This window comes from Canis lupus, chromosome 7 (genome assembly GCF_048164855.1).
Source record: "Canis lupus baileyi chromosome 7, mCanLup2.hap1, whole genome shotgun sequence".
NCBI classification, from domain to species: domain Eukaryota; kingdom Metazoa; phylum Chordata; class Mammalia; order Carnivora; family Canidae; genus Canis; species Canis lupus.
The window spans coordinates 32940601-32954715 of record NC_132844.1 but is presented as its reverse complement, the minus strand read 5'-3'; the positions used below and the strand labels follow the sequence as shown (position 1 = coordinate 32954715).

The 14115-nt window shown below is 34.6% G+C and overlaps 2 pseudogenes; both read left to right on the top strand.

Annotated features, from left to right (window-relative positions):
- The window catches only part of LOC140636390 (mannose-1-phosphate guanylyltransferase regulatory subunit alpha-like), an 85385-nt pseudogene that overhangs the window by 16557 nt on the left and 54713 nt on the right, over positions 1-14115 (top strand).
- On the top strand, positions 2213-2309 carry LOC140637429 (U6 spliceosomal RNA; annotated as a pseudogene).

The window sequence follows — 14115 nt, the reverse complement described above, 5'->3', positions numbered from 1 at the left end:
TGCATCAGATACTATCTACAAATTGACCAAAGCATAGCAGAGGGTGAGTGAAGCTGTAAATGTTGATAATTCTGTTTCGTCAAAAGTACCGAATTTCATTTACCATGCTCATTTAGAGAAGAATGCCATCTCAAAGCTGCATCAGTCACACTAAGGAAGAAGCTAATGTTCATTCAGACTGAGAAGATACCTGAAGAAAGATTGATAAATGCTGCTTTATTAGGATTCTCTTTAAAATTCATTTCTTCTTCATCAGTGATTCACTGCTTTTTTTAAATTTTTATCCTGATTCTTAGGTTATCTCAATAAGCATTTGAAGAACTTTCACTCAGTAATAAAAGGAAATAATGTCTGAAACCACTTCTCTTAAATCATTGTTGATGCTTGAAATTGTACTGAAGCAGTTCTCTTTAGCCTCCCTACCTTGTAAAGAAGGTATTTCATACTGAACATGCAATAAAATCACAAGGGACACTTTAAATTTTGTGTACCTCAGTTTCCCATTCCCTTTCTGCAAACTGATAATAAAAATATATTCTACTTAATAATTGTTTTTATACTCAGACTGTGAAGGCAACTTAGAGAACACCTAATTCAGTCCTTCTATTTTGCAGATAAGTAAGGTAAATTCATGAAAAATGTAATTTTGCAGGTAAATAATGAAGTCGAATTCATAAAATGAATTGTCCAAGGTCACATACCAAGTTGGAGGCAGAGTAAAGGTGATATTAATGGCAAAGCCATACTCAATTCAAGATACTTTCTTATCTCTAGAATTAAATTTATATATTTTAAGCCATTTACTGCATACTAATAACTGCAAAGCAATACTGAGAACAGAGCCATATTTTAACAGAGCAGTGAGGCGAGTGATTGCATTCAGTTTCAAGGTAATGGCTTTTGTTTTTACTAAATGATGATAGGACTTGCATGTTAGAAAATAGAAGAGCAGTTAAAAAATACGTTTATCAAATTAATTGCCAATATATACATATGGCATAACAGTTTTGGTGGTGGTATATTTTTAGTTTGAATGGCAATTGTCTAAGCCGTGTTTTGGTGTACTTTTATTTTCAAAGGCCCTATTTTTAAAAAATTATGTTTATGATAGAACTTCATATTAGTTTTAGCCATAAAGTTCTTCGGATTTCAAAAAGATTTGATAGCTCACTGAAATTTTTATCACACTTCATAATAGATGTTATGACAATCCACTTGATACAGTACAGAATATCCATGGGCTGAGTAATAGGCACAAACTTAAGTAAAGGCTATAGACATTTAAGAGATTTGGCATCATTCATTTAAAAATGTGCTAATGCTCTCACCATGAAGGAAGCTGCACTTTACGAAATTATAAAATGATTTCCCATGAGTCGTGCTAGCTCATCTGCCGTAAGTAGAAGCAGCACTTATGATATGTTTTAAAGTTTTCTTCTTGTGTCAGTGTTCCCAATTGTTTAAGTCATGAAGCCCATTACATTCCTTCTTAGATGAAGGTCAAAGCAGGTATAGAGAGGGATGCCTTGGTGGTTCAGCAGTTGAGTGTCTGCCTTTGGCTCAGGGTGTGATCCTGGAGTCCTGGGATCCAGTCCTGAGATGGAGTCCTGCATGGGGATTGAGTCCTGCGTCAGGACTGAGTTCTGCATCGGGCTCCCCAAGGGGAGTCTGTTACATCTCCCTCTGCCTATGTCTCTGCCTCTCTCTATATCTCTCATGAATAAATGAATAAAATCTAAAAAAAAAAAAAAAAAAAGGCAGGTATAGAAAGAATCAGGAAGGACTTTTTTCCAAAATGATAAATTCCTGGATTCCTGGTTTGGTTTTCTTTTTTAAGATTTAGAGATATGTGTTGCAGGAGAGACACATAGAGAGAGGCAGAGACAGCAGCAGAGGGAGAAGCAGGCTCCCCACGGGGAGCCCGATGCAGACTTGATCCCAGGACCTCAGGATCATGCCCTGAGCCAAAGGCAGATGCTCAACCACTGAGCCACCCAGGTGTCCCAAATGCCTGGGCTTTTAAAACCAATTCTAAAAGTAATGCATGAATGTCTGTTATATGAAGTGAATTTAACCTCATGCAGGATTTAATCCAGCTTCAGCCTGTTTGCAAGGATGAGTTATACCTCAGAGCTGTCCCAAAAAAAGGCAAGGGGTCTAAAGTAAAATGAGAGCTCTAATAAACACATAAAATTAAAGATAATAATTATGTGCTTTCTTCAGCAATACATATGCAAAAATTGAACAATACAGAGAACTAGCACAGCCTCTGCACAAGGATGACATGCAAATAAAGATTATGAATTTTGGCCTTTGCCAGTCTTTTCACCCACACCTATATCCTTCAGAGTTCCAGATGGACTACTTATCCATACTGTTTCAGATACATTGGCCTACCCAGTAGAAGCCCTGGAAAATGGTATAATTTCAAATCAGCCATCAGGTAGTCAGATGGACTCCTGAGCAAATGATCCATTATTGCCTCAGACTTGTTAGCTTTGGAACAACCTTAAAACCAGTGGCACTCTCCCTTCTAAAGACGGAGTTCAAGTTCCCATTTCCTTCATCACTCAGTGTTAAGACCAAAATACAGGAGGTCCTCAGTGCTAACTGAAAGGCTTTAGGGATGTTAAAAGTTCTTACTTCTTTGTAAACATCTACATTTAGAGATTCCTTTTATGATCTTTTCTTTAGGATTGCTTAGTGCTCTCATTTTCTAGTCTCTCTTCTCCCATGCATCTGGGGCAGCAGGATGAGTTAGTGCTTTCTACAACCAAGGAGGAAGATTCTCACTTTTAGAGGGCTAAACAGGGATCAGAATGAGAAAAGAGGATATGAAGTGAATACCTTAGGCTAATTATCCTAGGCTTCATGGAATAGTATCCATAGGAATGATATTAAGAAAAGTCAGTGAAGGTAAGCTACTCTTTCAAGAAAGTCAGAGAAACAAGGGCTGGAGATGAGACAGGTAAATTAAAATGTAAAGGATCAAAGTATAGAATTGTTCTACTCTGCTTTATTCCTAAAGTAAAGATTACTCAAATGAGTTAATTTGCTGAGAGGGAAAAATTAGTAAGAACAGACAGTTGGAAGGTAGAAAATCAGGAGTGTAACTGACAACTTCCTAGAAGAGCCTATATGGGAATAGACCAAAAGTATAGATAAAGAAGTCAACCTTAAAATGGAAGAATCTTTCTTCTTCTAAGCCTAGGGATAAAAAGGGAAACTAATGGGCCCCTGGTGGCTCAGTCAGTTGAGCATCTGACTCTTGATTTTGGCTCAGGTCATGATCTCAGGGTTGTGTGATTGAGCCCCACCACTTTGGGCTCCACAGTGGATGTGGAGCCTGCTTGGGATTATCTCTCTCCCTCTCTTAAAAAAAAGGAGGGTTAGAATTAAACAGAAAAATTGTGATGGTGAAAAAGAGAAGTGTACACAAATCTCTCAGTAAAATAAGAACTAAGTTTATCTGCTAAATGTGAGCTAGGTCCTGAAGACATTGAGGACTTACCAAATATGGAAAAGTTTAGGTATATTTGACCTAAGGAGGTAATAGAGAATTGTCAAGGGACTGAATTAACAGTTCACTAGTAATAGCAAGAACCTACATAGGGTTAGAGAGCTTGAATTTTTAATGCATTTACTCAATGTAATTTTATGACCAAGTGTTGGATCCTAAGAAGGAGAACTGATGAAGTGATTGACTGGTTGCCTAGATTTGGGGCAGGGGGTGGGGGATAAAAGGTCTAGGCAGAAACTTCTGGGTAATAGCAAGAGTGCAGTGGCATTGGATGACCACCGAATCCATGTTGGGTGATAGAATGGGAAAGGATTAGAAAGAAAGAAGAACCAAGTTGCTGGATGACATACTGAAGGCTACATGCAAGAAAAGCAAAGAGCTGGGAGAAGTAGCAGTCAGGGAGTTTAAATCAAATGAGGATATCTTGTTGATAGGCAATACATACATGTCCTGAAGCCAGACTTTCAGGGGCCAAATCCTAGCTCTACCTCACTAACTGTGGAGCTGGGGTAATTAGGACTGTTTTTGAGAACCCATAAATGACTACATGTAAACTATTTAAGTCAGGGTCTCCAATATAGTATCTACTTGATAAATTATCTATCACTATATTCCAGAGTTTGCCATTGTAGAAGTAGCATAACCCCAAATGGTGAAGCATAACTCAAAATGATGAGGTATAATTTCAGATGATGTATGGTTTTGCTGATGGAGAGGCATCACTGAAAATAGATGGCTTTATGTTATCAGAGAGCTGAAGTTCAGTGAAGGTAAAAGTCAATGGGTTTAAGGAAATACTTTATATTCTATTTTCTGGAACTCTACTATCAGTAAATAGGGATGACAAAGGATGCATTAATGTTGATAAATGGAGGAGTATTTAGTTGGAAAAAACCTAAATTACTGTTTCCTTTTCAGATTATTCTTACATTTGGATTCCTCAAAACATCAGCATTATATATGCATACCTGTCAAAAGACACATGTAATTAGTTCAAAATGAAAACTTTCACATTTCTGAGTTGTCCTGTCTCAATACTGGAATGCCCTCTTTGCACTGTCCTGCCAAGATTTAGGAGAGTTCTGAGCAAGTCGACTTGCAAGATCATGAAACTCTCTCATTTAAACTGAGATGTGAGTTTGACATGCTTCTTAATAAAATATTATGAGAATTTAATTCCAATTATGGGTTAATATATATCTTGGATGCATCTCACAAAATTAAAATGGAATTGATATACTAATTAGTTTCAGCAAATCACCATAGTACCATCTATACCTACTGGCATACTAAATATCATCTCATGAGCAGAATGACAAGAGAAGCACTTCCAATCAGAACCTCATATGATTTCAGTGTGATTTTATCCAATTGATTAATTGTATAATGTCCTTTTGTGTTTATTTTTCCAACAAATAGGTATCTAGTATTACAGCATATGTTAGTTGCTACCAGGAATAAGTGATAAAAATTGGAGCAAAACTTCCTACCTTGAAACTTACATCTATGGTAGGGGCAGACAAATATATATATACTATATATATATATACTAAAATACAGGCCAGAATGGATAAGTGGGAATACTAAAGAAGAAGCAATTGATTCCACAGGTGAGGTTCATAGAGGTGACATAAACACAAACATTCATAGGGTAGAGACTCTCCACACTAATGACCAACACGAGATTAAACATGTGAGGGTATGACTTGGCGAACATTTATATGAGTCGGCACGTGTCCTTGCAAATTCCTAGCCTATTCAACAGCCCTCTCTGTTGACCAATACTGTGTGAAATTCACACATTTTAAAACACTTCTTAAAAAGTACTGCCATCTCTGGCCTCACCTTTTTATTTTATTTTTTTAAATTTAATTTGACTTTATTTCATCATGATAAGTGTACTCTTTAATCCTCATCCTATATTTCCCTCATCCACCCACCCACCTCCTCTCTGGTAACCATCAGTTTGTTCTCTATAATTAGCAGTCCATTTCTTGGTTTGTCTCTTTTTTCTTTTGCTTATTTATTGTGTTTCGTTTTTGTTTGTTTCAAGTTTTTTTATTTAAATTCTAATTAGTTAACATGTAGTGTAATATTAGTTTCAGGAGTAGAATTTAGTGATTCATCACTTACATACAATAGCCACTGCTCATCACAACAGGTACCCTCCTTAATACCCATCACCCATTTAATCCATCCCCCATCCAACTCCCTCCAACAACTCTCAGCTTGTTCTCTATGAGTTAAGAGTCTTGGGGTGCCTGAGTGGCTCAGTCACTTAAGTGTCCAACTCTTGATTTCAGCTCAGGTCATGACCTCAGGATCATGAGACTGAGCCCTGCATTGGGCTCTACATTGGGCTTGGAGATTTTCTTTCTCCTTCCTTATCCCTTTACCCCCACCCCGAAAAAGTCTATTTTATGGTTTGCCTCTCTCTCCTTTCCCCTTATGTTCACCTGTTATGTTTCTTAAATTTCACACGAGTGAAATCATATGGTATTTGTCTTTCTCTGACTGACTTATTTCACTAAGCATTATACTCTAGCTCTATCCATGTTGTTGCAAATGGCAAGACTACATATATATATATATATATATATATATATATATATATATCCATTCACATATTGATGGACACTTAGGCTGCTTCATAGTTTGACTATTCTGAATATTGCTGCAACAAACATAAGGGTGCATGTATCCACTTGAATTAGTATTTTTGTATACTCAGGAGGTAAATACTCAGTAGTGCAATTACTGGATCATAGGGTAGTTCTATTTTTAATTTTCGAGGAAACTCCATACTGTCTTCCAAAGTGGTGGCAATAGTTTGCATTCCCACAAAAGTCATTTTTCTCTACATCCTCACTAATGTTTGTGGTTTCTTATATATTTTTTTATTTTAGCCATTCAGATAGACATGAGGTAGTATCTCATTGTAGTTTTGATTTGCATTTCAATTATTATTGATGCTGAGTATCTTTTCATGTGTTTATTGATCATCTGTATGTCTTCTTTGAAGAAATGTCTGTTCATGTCTTTTGCCCATTCCTTATTGGATTATTTGGGTTTTTTTTTTATGTTGAGTTGTATAAATTCTCTATGTATTTTGGATACTAACCCTTTATCAGATACACCATTTGCAAAGATCTTCACTCATTCAGTAGGTTGTCCTTTAGTTTTCTTGATAGTTTCCTTTGCTATGCTAAATCTTTTTATTTTAATGTGGTTCAAATAGTTTATTTTTGCTTTTATTTTCCTTGCCTCAGGAGACATATCTAGAAAAACGTTGCTAAGGCTGATGTCAGAAAGATTACTGCTGGTGGTCTCTTCAAAGATTTTGATGATTTCCTGTCTTATATTTAGGTCTTTAATCCATTTTGAGTTTATTTTTTTAATGGTGAAGAGAGTGGTCCAGTTTCATTCTTTTCCATGTACCTGTCCAGTTTTCTCAGCACCATTTGTTGAGGAGACTTTTTCTTATTGTATAACATTCCTCCTTTGTTGAAGATTAATTGACCATATAATTATGGGTTTATTTCTGGGTTTTTGTTCTATTACACTGATCTATGTGTCTATTTCTATGCCAATATCATACTGTTTAATTACTACTGCTTTCTGCTTCTGCAATATAACTTGAAATCTGGTACCTGATACCTCTAGCTTTGTTTTGTTTGTTTGTTTGTTGTTTTGTTTTGTTTTGTTTTTTAAGACTTCTTTGGCTATTCAAGGTCTTTGCAGATCCATACAAATTTTAGGATTATTAGTAGTTCTGTGAAAAATGCCATTGGTATTCTGATAGGGATTGCATGAAATCTGTAGACTGCTTTGGATAATATAGACATTTTAATAATATTTGCTCTTCCAATACATGAGCAGGAAATGTCTTTCCATTTGAGGTTTAATTTTTCTTTCATCACTGTTTTATTTTTCAGAGTATAGGTCTTTCACCTCTTTGGTTACGTTTATTTATTCCTAGGTGTTTTACTGTTTTTGGTGCAATTGTAGATGGGATTGTTTTCCTAATTTCTCTTTCTACTGTTTCATTGTTAGTGTATAGTAATGTAACAGATTTTTTTACATTGATTTTGTATCCTGCAACATTACCAAATTCATCTATCAGTTCTAGTAGGTTTTTGGTGCTGTATTTAGGGTTTTCTATATACAGTATCATGTCATTTGCAAATAGTGAAAGTTTTCCTTCTTTCTTACTAATTTAGATGCCTTTTATTCCTTTTTCTTGTCTCATTTCTGTGTCTAGGACTTCCAGTACTATGCTGAATAAAAGTGGTGAGAGGGGACATCCTTCTGTTGTTCCTGACCTTAGGAGAAAAACTGTTTTTTTTACCATTAGGTATGATGTTGGCTGTGGGTTTTTCACATAAGGACTTTGTTAATGTTGAGGTATGGTCCCTCTAGACCTCCTTTGTTGAAGGTTTTTATCATGAATGGATGTTGTACTTCATCAAATGCTTTTTCTACATCAACTGAAATAGCCATATATGGCTCTTATCCTTCCTTTTATTAATGTGATGTATCATATTGATTGATTTGTGAATATTAAATCACTCTTGCAACTCAGGTATAAATCCCATTTGGTTGTGGTGCAGGATTTTTAAATATATATTGTTGGATTTGGTTTACTTATATTTTATGGAGGATTTCTGCATCTACATTCATGAGAGATATTGGCCTGTAGCTCTCTTTTTTTGTGGTCTATCTGGTTTGGGTATCAGGGTAATAATCATCTCATAAAATGAATTTTGAAGTTTTCCTTCCCTTGTATTTCTTGCAATAGTTTGAAAAGAATGGGTCTTTTTTTTTTTTTTTTTTTTTAAAGAATGGGTCTTACTTCTTTAAACATATGGTAGAAATCACCAGTGAAGCTGTCTGTTTGATCCTGGACTTTTATTTTTCGGGAGTTTTTTGATTACTGATTCACTGTTGTTGCTAGTAATCACTCTGTTCAAATTTTCTATTTATTCCTGATTCAGTTTCAGTAGGTTATATGTTTCTAGGAATTTATCCATTTCTTCTATGTTGAAAATTTGCTGGCATATAGGTTTTCATAAATATTCCGTTAAAAATGTTTGTATTTCTGAGGTGTTAGTTGTTATTTCTCCTCTTTCATTAGTAATGTTATTTATTTGGGTCATGTCTCCTTTTTTGTAATGAATCTTGCTAGAGGTTTATTGATTTTGTTAATCTTTTCAAAAAACCAGCTCTTGGTTTCATTTATCTGTTCTATTGTGTGTTTTTTGTTTTTTGTTTTTTTGGTTTCTATATCATTTATCTCTGCTCTAATCTTTATTATTTCCTTGCTTTTTTAGAGTTTGGGTTTTAATTACTCTTCTTTTTATAGCTCCTTTAGGGGTAATGGTAGGTTGTTTATTTGAGATTTTTCTTGCTTCTTGAGGTAGGCCTGTATTACTATAAACTTCCCTCTTAGAACCACTTTGGTTGCATCCTGAAGACTTTAGATTGTTGTATTTTCATTTTCATTTGTTTCCATGTAATTTTTTTATTTCTTCTTTGATTTCTTGGTTGACCTATTCATTGTTTAGTAGCATGTTGTTTAACTTCCATGTATTTGTAGTCTTTGCATACTTTTTCTTGTGGTTAATTTCTAGTTTCAGTGTTGTAGTCAGAAGAGATGGATGCAGTATGATTTGAGTTTTTTTTTTTTTTAATTTGTTGAGACTTGTTTTGTGGGCTAATAGGTGATCTATCCTGGAGAATGTACCATGTGCACTTAAAATGAATGTGTATTCTGCTATTTTAGGATGGACTATTCTGAATATGCTATTAAATTCATCTGGTCCAGTGTGTCATTCAAAGCTGCCATTTCCTGGTTGACTTTGTTGATTTTCTGTTTGGATGATCTATCCACCAATGTAAGTGGGGTGTAAAGTACTCTACTATTCTTGAATTACTATTGATTATTTCTTTTATGTTTTTTATTAACTGCTTTATGTATTTGGGTACTCCCATTTGGGGCATATAAGTATTTATATTATTATAACCTCTCATTGGATTGTGTCCTTTTTTGTCTCTTGTTACAGTCTTTGTTTTTCTATTTGGGGGCACCTGGGTGGCTCGTCAGTTAAGCCTCCATCTTGGTTTTAGCTCAGTTCATGATCTCAGGATCCTGGGATCAAGATCCATATCAGAATGCACTCAGTAGAGAGTCTACTTCTCCGCCTCTCTCTCACTCTTCCATTGCCCCTTCCCCTACTCTTGCTCACTCACTCTCTCTCTCTCTCTAATAAATAAATGTGAATAGATAGATAGATAGATGATAGATAGATAGATAATAGATAGATGATAGATAGATAGATAGATAGATAGATAGATAGATAGATAGATAGATGATAGATAGATGATAGGTAGATGAGTATTGCTACCTTGGCTCTCTTTTGGCATCCATTTGTGTGATAAACATTTCTACATCCTTTCACTCTCAATGTGCATGTGTTTTTAGGTCTGAAATGAGTCCCTTGTAGGCAGCATATAGATGGATCTTGGTTTTTTTATTCACTCTGTTGGCCTGTCTTTTGATTGGAGCATTTAGTTCATTTACATTCAAAGTAATTATTGATGGATATATATTTACTGCCATTTTGTTACTTTTTTTATGGTCATTTCTATAGATTTTCTCTGATCCTTTATTCTCTTGCTTTCTTTCATGGTTTGTTGGCTTTCTTTAGTGACATACTTGTATTCCTTTCTCTTTATTCTTTAAAAATTTCTTAGTGTTTTTGGTTTGTGGTTATCATTAGGTTTTTTTGTAACAACTTCTGCATATAGCAGTCTATATTAAGTTGTTGGACACTTAAGTTTAAACCCATTCTTTACTCCTCCCCCTCCCCACATTTTAGGAATATGGTGTCATATCTTAGATCCTTTTATTTCATGAATCCCTTGACTGATTTTTATGGAAACACTTACTTTTACTGCTTTTGTGTTTTTTACTTTACAAACTATCAATATGGTCTCCTTTCCACTCAAAGAGTCCCCCTTAATATTTCTTCTATAGCCAGTTTGGTAGTCATGAACTCCTTTAATTTTTGTCTGAGAAATTCTTTTATCTCTCCATTCTGGATAATAGCCTTGCTGGCTATCAGGTATTCTTGGCTGCAGATTTTTCCCTTTTAATACTTTGAATGTATCATGCCATTCTCTTCTAGGCCCCCTACTTTTAGATATGAGTGTATAGACAGTAATAGGCAACTTGCTTTATAAATTTGATTTGAATTTTTGATATTATAATTATTTTATTCAAATATCAGAATAATATCTCATTTTAAGCATCAGTCTTGGCACTTAAAATTTTTTTAATAATTTATGTCCAAATACAGCATGTAAATATCATTATATACACCATTAATATTTGAATGAATGTCAAAGATTTGTACATAAGTTTTTAGTTGACAACTTTTTTTTTTTTTTTAATTTTACCCATTTATTCATGAGAGACACAGAGAGGCAGAGACACAGGCAGAGGGAGAAGTAGGCTCCACGCAGGGAGCCCGACACGGGACTCGATCTTGGGGCTCCAGGATCATGCCCTGGGCCAAAGGCAGACACCAAACCGCTGAGCCACCCAGGGATCCCCCAGTTGACAACTTTAGATTTAGTTGCCAAATTTTAGTTGCCAGCTTAAAAAAGCTAATGTGTATTCTGTCTCTTAATCATAGGAAAGGAGCTATTTAAAAATTCCAGAAAGGAGTGATTTATGTAAATAGTCTGGGGGCAGTTCTGTTGTTTTTTTCCTTCTATCACAGCCTCCTTTTTATTCAGTCATAAGATTGTTTAGTCAATCCCAGCAGAGGAATTGCCAAGTGCTTACAAGTTATATGCTTTCTTGCTGTACAAAACCAATGCTATAAAATTCCCATTCTACCCTGTATAACCTTTCTCCTCCATTTTCAGAGACTCTGCTTTGCATTTCCATGACCTCTTCCAGATAGGGGACATGCTGACAAGCTCAAATCCATTATTCACTGATCATAATATATTGGAGTCTTAATATGTCAAATGTCATACCATGCCCAGAAGAAATCCACATCTAGATTTCTTTACATTCCAAAAACTAAACTTCTGCTTTCATTATCTAGCAATGTTATTGCAGATTTCAACCTGATGTCATCCTTTGATGTTACCTGATCTTTTCTCTTTCAACAGTGTAATTGCTTCTTACTTATAAATTCAGACAGAAATTGGCACCCTGATTCTTATGCCAACTCCCACTTCTGGATCTGTTTAACTCATATCAAAAACTACTGAAGGTTTTGTTTTAGCTTTTTAAATTATAACCAAAAATTAAAAATCAAATATACATTCCTATTTAATCCGAAGACAAAATAATGCTCCTGAAAGAATTAGAAAGATTTCCCAAATTCAATAGAATTGGAATTCCAAAGTGTCCAAAATATTAATGAAGTTATTAGAGCACATAATTAAAAACTTTAATTATGTTATAATGGTTTTTGCTAATAAAACATAAAGGGGCAAGCAGAAAGACCTCTTACTATGTTTACTTACAAAATTGTAAGCAAAAAACAAAACAAAACAAAACAAAATTGTAAGCAGTTATATCAGGAAAATGGTTAGTTAATGGCTCTTCAACCTGAAATCTGTCATGAAAATTATACCTGGGTGGCTTCCCAAGTGCACATCTCCATAAAGATAACGCAATGAGTCTTGCTATGTCTTAGAATTGAGGAGTTCAGAGCTACTAAAGATTAGTCCTCATTTTCCTCCACAAAAAGCACCAGTGAGAACAGCCCTCCTCTACCTGAGTATATAATAAAAGAAAGATGTATCTTTTAGATTTGCAAATATATTTGTAGGATGTGCTACTTCAATACCTCATACTCTTCTCGCTACAAAAAAAAAAAATCCCTTTATCAAATAGAACAGGGAGACTGGCACTGATTTGACTGCTTCCTTAGTCTGGATTTATATTAACCTCTCGTCAAAGCAAAGGGAATAATTCTCAAACATTTGTGGTAATAGGGAAGAATACTGAATAACCTAGACATTTGATGTTTTTGGTTGTCCCTAGATAAAGAACTTAGAGTGTATTTGTCCTAATGGGGCCAGAAAAATAATTTTAATCTTTTTACATTAAAATTAAAACTAATGGTAAGTATTGATAGGGGAGTAAGATGTTTAGTTACTTGTTAAGTGCTCAGGTAGGAGTGAGTTCCCATGCTCTTACCTATGGGCCACAAGTGCTAATAGAAACCAAAGACAAAAAAAGAAAAGGAAAACTCACATACCCTAAATTAGTCGCAGTTGTTTCCACGGAGTAATCTATAGAAAAATTAAAAAATGGACTGCTTTAGTTTTGTTTTTTTTCCCTTTCAAGTTTATTTGAAGGCTGTGGTAAGACAGTGGAATATTTGAATGAACAGACACTTGAAGTATGGAGGAAAATGAAAAGATTTAAAAATCCACATTTGAATAGTCCCTTCAATTAGTAATTACTAGAATATAACTACTTAGTTGATTTTAATGAAGATATTTTAATTTGATTTGGTCTTGACTTCCAGATTTTGATGTATATACCTAATTCACTAATATTCAAAAGATACAATACAAATCTATTCTTATTTATATATCTATATATAATTATTTACTTATATATTTATACTTTATATACATAATTGTATGTTTTATAACTTACTATTATATATGTAATTTAATTACTTAAATTTATATATATATACACACACATATATATATGTAACTTATCATTTCATTTCTCACAACTGCCATTTGACCTTCTGCCCTCTAAGTATACTAGCACAGAGAAAAATCAAATCCTAGAGATGTATACAATCAGGATAAAATGAAATTCACTTTCTTTTTTCCTTCCCATGCAGGCATACTTTACTCTCCTGTTATTTTTTAGTCTAGATACCATGGGAATAAAAGCAATCATAGACCATGCAGTCAGCAAGTACAGAACACTAAACAAACACTTAAGATTATGACTAAAAGGTTTGGTCAAAAATAATCTTCCCTTGTGGCTTTTACTATCTCCTAACATTCCTATGATATCATTTACTATAAAGTTCATCTACCCAGATTTTCATCTAAATTCAATAGCTCAAACATCTATGACAAAACAAAAATAAAACCATCACAGCCTTTTGAATCACAATCAAACTTATTTCTTTTAATACTGCTGATTATGGCAGTAGACATAGTTTCTCCTAAAAGGATTAACATACACCTGAAAATAGATCATTGTACCCAAAGATCTGCAGAAGTTATCCATTTTTTTCTGTTTCTACTATCAAGGTACCTTCTTCATCACATGTGCCCACACACCACCCTCTCTGTACCTTCCTATGTTGGCTAATACCATCAGCATCCTCTTGAAGACTGAGACTTCAACCTCACCAAATACTGTGTCTTTTCTCTCATAAATTCTGTCCGCATTCTACTTTTATCTTTCCAGCTTAAGTCCAAGCATCCATTATCACTCCCATCTGAAATATATTAACAACTATGCGGTTAGTTTTTGTTTCTAATTTCTCCCCTTCTGATTCATCCTGTGTTTTGCTGCCACCAGTTGCATCCTT